Consider the following 5,087-nt stretch of genomic DNA (forward strand, 5'->3'; position numbering starts at 1 on the left):
CTGAAGACTCACCCTCCCCTCTGCTCGCTCTGTAACTGCCCGTAGCCCATAGCAACTCCCGGGCTCCGTAACCCCCTGAGGACAAATGAACCAATCGGCTCATGCCAACTAACTGCGGGATACGCCCTATGAAAGTGAGGTCACCCCCGATCTGGGGGCCCAGATCCTCAGAGCGCTGGCTCCTCTGGGACCATGCGTAATAAACCTAAGTTCTCCAACTCTCCAAGTGCTGCTTGGTTTCTCGCCGGTCTGATTTTTCTGCAACAAGGCAAAGTCCAATTCCTGGCCTGCCCACCTCCTGCCAGCTTGGGGCAAGCCCACCAGAGGCTCGGAGCACGCGGGGCGGTGCCCGGCTGCTCAGCGGTCAGCAGCGGCCACCCGGCCTCCTCCCGGCTCCGTGGCCTGCGGGGCTGAGGGGCGGGGGCCCCGCCGGCTGCCACAGGAAGGTGTCACTGCGAACGGGGCGGTGGGTGTCGGCGCGGCTTCCTTCGCACACGCGTGTGCGATGAAATATACCACGACTCGTCGCGAGGCGGAGCGAGCGGTTGGGGGTGTCGGGGCCCCAGCGGCAGTCCTGCGGTACGTGAGAGGCACCGTGGCCACGTCGGGGAGTGCGCACGCCACGGGCGGAGGGGGGCCCTGGAAGGCGGGTCCGTGCTCACTGGACTGGGAGGGAGGGAGAGGCATGGCACGCAGCTGTCCCCAGGCCCGCGTTCCCTCTGCCGTGCGGCTGGGGAGGCCCCTCTCCCGTTAGCGGCGGGTGACCGTGTGCGCTGAGCTCTAGGGGGACAGCAGGGCGATGCCACCAGTCTCCCTCCCAGGTGCGTCCCCACGTCACGGTCCTCTCCCACCGCCCCTCTCCAGGGCCTCGGCTGATGGTTTAGAAGTGGCCACTGTCTGCCTCACCCACTGAAGTAAGAGATTGGAGGCCAGGTCACGGGGTTGATGGTCGCTTGGGGCTTGGTTCGGCCCTGGGCACGCGCTCCTGGCTTTTGGAGGGGAAGGCTCCCCCGCGTAGCTTGGTGACAGGGGCCCCACGGGCGGGAAGCCAGCCAGACGCCGCGTGTCCCCTCACTGCGGGAGCCACGCGTCCCAGGAAGACTGACGCCCGGATTGGTGTCACGCGTGGGGCGTTGTTTCCCAGGGCCGGGCATTGGCTCCCAGGACCGGGCCGTCACTCTGCCGGTCCCCACACTCCCTCCGACCCAGAGCCTCAGAAAAGGCTCCCGAGTCCCACCTCACATTCACACTTTCTCTTCGCCACTTGCTGCTTGAAGGACAGGGGACCCCGGGCAACCTCCCACCTGAACTGAACCGGGCTCCAGCTGAGGTGTTCGTTCGGCCACGGGCTTCGCTGTCACACGCTCCCACCCTCGCTGAGCTGACGCGGGAAGTGTGCTTTGTACCCCCAGTGGCCTCGCCTTCGGTCCACGTGCCATCTTGTCGTGAATGCGAAATCCACACACGCGGCTGACGGTTTACACCGCTTCGCACAGCAGTTTTCAGATCGAAGAGTCGGCTGTTCAGACACAGAGAACATTCCACTTTCGTGAAAAAACCGTGGCCGTGGCACTCGTGCACGTTTCGCAGGAAGGAGACGTGAACCACGGAGCGACGTCACCTCCACCGTCTGGCGGAGGACGGGCTGCAGTCTCCTGGGACATAACTTAGAGCCTGTAGTTGTGGTTTATAGTTTATACGGAATGTAGAGCCCTCCTCGCAATGAGAAGTATACATACATATCATTTGCCCCATTTTTAAGTTAGCTAATTAAAAAAAAAAAATGCCACCGCACGCACACATGTTCTTTTGAGAGCAAGTTGGCGTTGCTTTAAGCCCAGATGACTTTTCACCATTGTGAATCGGGGCCCACGCACTGCTTTTCGGTGCTGGCCGTAAGGAAGTTCTGCTCTGTCATTAAAACCTGCAGTTTCCTGAAGGCAAAGGCCACTTGCGATAACACCTTGCCCCGAGCATGTGCTCGCTCTCAGTGGACACAGGTGGGGCGGAACCGCCTCGAATCGAACACACTGCCCGCCGTCCAGGACCGGAGCCCGGTCGGCCACCAGCTCGCACCGGGAGGCGGGGTGTGCTTCCCGCAGAGGCTTCGGCAGGGCCCGCCTGAGTCCGGAGGCCACACACCTTCCCTCGCCTTCCCCCCGGGTCCTCACCTGCCTCCCGCCTGTGCCCCCAAGTCCCCGGCCCGCACACGAGGGTCACGAGCCCGGCGTCCAGTGTCCAGACACGAGGACGTGGTCACTAGCTGTGGCCCAGGCCTCCGCCCTCTCTGGCTCGGCGCCCGCTCGCTCGGCCCCCTCCGTCCCCACGCTGTGTCCCGTCTGCCTTCCGAGAAAACGGCCCCCCGCCGACGGCCCCCCGCCCCCCGCATGCGACCTTGCTCGGCCTCCTACCCCGGCATCTGCCAGTTGGTGGAAAAGCCTGGCCGTTCACCACGCTCGGCCGCGTCCGGCCGCGGGTCCCACGCCCGCGCGGGTGCTGTGGAGCCGACCTCTCCCCCGGGGGACTTTGCCGCAGGGACCGCGTGCGCCTTGTTTACTCTTGTATGGCCACCACCGGCACGCAGCAGGCGCTCCCCGTTTTCCAGGCGTGTGAAGCAGTACGACCGGGGCGGTGGGGGCTCCCCTTCCAGACCATGTGGGGGCTGGACCGTCCGACGCGTACTCACCCCTTCTAGCAGCCCTGGGCCCCTGTGCTCTTGGGAAGGGGCGGGTCCTGGGACGGAGGCAGACACCGGGGCCCCTCTCCAGCTCTGGCTGTGACTGCCATAGGCTTGTCCCCGAGCCCGGCGTGGTGGGAGGGTCACGGGAACGCTTCCGTGTCAGGCCCTGATCCCGGGGTGGCTTTGGTGGCTTTAGGCAGCTGCATAGCCCAGCTGAAGAGGACAGGGCTGGAAGCTGCCCTGCCCGTCGCTTAGTGACGCAAGGCTGCTCTCCTCACAAAGGAGACAGTCACCACCCCAGGGGCGGCCGGAGCTAGGGACCCCCGGGAGCTGGGCCCAAGGGCTGCTCTGCGCCTCCTTCCTCCACACCCAGGGAGGGGCTCACAGTAGCCCCAGGCTCGGCGGCCCCTGGCAGCTCCAGACCTGAGGCCTCAGAGGGACCCTGAGCAGCTGACGTAGGCATGAGAAGAGGCGGGCGGGGGTGCTCTGGCGGGGTCCCTGGGACCCCCTTTGCTTTTCCCTCCCGGGACTGCAAACGTGTTGTTTCTACCTAAAAACAAGTGTGTTTCCAAAACGAGCCTTTATTATTTGTTTAAGCCAAGTTGACGCCAGAGACGGGGTCGGACCCGTCCTCCCAGCGAAGGCCTCGCCCTGACCTCGCTCTGACCTCGCTCTGCCCTGTGGACAGGCCTCAGCAGCCGGGCCGGGCTAGGAGCTTCCCGGGAGTCACCGCCCCCAGCCCCTGAGGCCCCAGCCTGGCGTCACCTCTGCTGGGCAATGGCTAAGGCTTCACACCGTGCATTTAATGATATGCGTTGAGATGCCCTTTGGGGACCAGGGCATTTCTCCTTGTAGCTGCATAAAAACCGCACAAGCCAAGAGCCTGGGACCCAGGAAGCTATGCCAGGCCGGAGGGGAACGCAGACTTTCTCGTTAACCGAGAACAGAAGGGATTCGTCACATCCGCCCGGGAGGCATTTTTCTTTTCCGGTTTGGCGTGTTCTCTTCTTCATTATTTGTCACCCTCCAGCTCATGTGCTGTAAATGTCGCATAAACAAAATGTCCAGTTCTTCCCCTGAGCACCCAGCGAAGGCTGGGGAGGCAGAGACGCGGAGGGGCGGACACAGCCAGGCCGGCCATCCTGTCCCCGTGAGGGCATCTGGTCCGGATTATCGGCTGAGCGATCTCTAAGTCCTGAACCTGTTCAACAGCTTTTAATCCTCCCCGTCAATGTGAGATGTTTGCACGAGCTTCCAAAACAAAGTCACACTCCACCCGGACAGACGGACAGACGCCTGGGCCGAGAAAGGAGGCAGGTGTGGGAGGTAGGAGGGCCCGGGGCTGGGAGCGCACGGGGCTGGGGGCTCACGGGGCTGGGGACTCACGCCGCGAGGCGGGCAGTGTCCGCGGGAGCCGTCGCCCTTCCCCAGCCACCGCGAGCAGACCTGCTTCCCCAGATTCTTCCTTCTCCACGTTCGGCCCCTCGTGTGATTTCTCTTTCTCGCGGGAGCCCGTGTCTCCGTGGCTCACTTCTCGTGGGCCCTCAGGCCCCCTGGAGGTGTGGGAAGGCGCAAGGCTGGCTCAGCACCCCCTGGGCACTGGCCGTGTGGACTGTGGGCTTTGCGGTCGGGAACCCCCAGCGGCGCGTGCCCGCGTCCGGCAGCCTGACCGGGACGCCACCCGGAGCCAGGACCGTCTCCTGCTGCGTCACGCTGAGCACATGCTGTCCAGGGCTCCACCTTCGGGTACTATGGGGCCACCGCGGACGCCCACGCTCTGTGGTGTCACCCGAGGGCCCCCTCCAAGAGGAATGCCTGCTCTTTGTGCCGGGGTGAGTGATCTTACCTCCCTCCTGACAGGGCCAAGAGGAAGTCGGACTCATTAAGACGTTAAAGTCTAGAATTTTGGTGAGGTCCAAGGCCACTGAGTCAATAGGTAGAATTTTGCTATTTTATTACACCTCAGCCCCCACTCCCCCCGGAGCACAAAGACCCCCCGGGCTGATGGAGAAGCCCCTCTGCCACGCACCAAGGGGCCTACTTGGGGACCTTGCCCTGGACCCCCGACCAGGAGCCAAGTCCTTGGCATTGTGCCAGTAAACATTTGCTGAAAATGCACACTTAGCACGGTGCCTGGCTGGTTCCAAGGATGGTCATACTTACTGGGTGAGAATGGTCTCTTATTGATCACCGTGATCACATCGAATGCTGCTTGTAATTAATAATTAAGTGCAAAACATGAGCCTGTGGTTTGGGGGTTGCTGCCCTTGGGAAGTGCTGGGAACGAGTCCTCGGGGGTCCATGCTGGTTCTGTTTCTCGGTCTGGGTGCTGGTTACATGGTTCGTCCAGTTTATCAAACTGCACACATACATCTGTAGGTTTCCTGTATGTTCTAATCCAATGAAA

Source organism: Pteropus vampyrus, unplaced genomic scaffold (assembly GCF_000151845.1).
Source record: "Pteropus vampyrus isolate Shadow unplaced genomic scaffold, Pvam_2.0 Scaffold312, whole genome shotgun sequence".
Classification (NCBI taxonomy): Eukaryota; Metazoa; Chordata; class Mammalia; order Chiroptera; family Pteropodidae; genus Pteropus; species Pteropus vampyrus.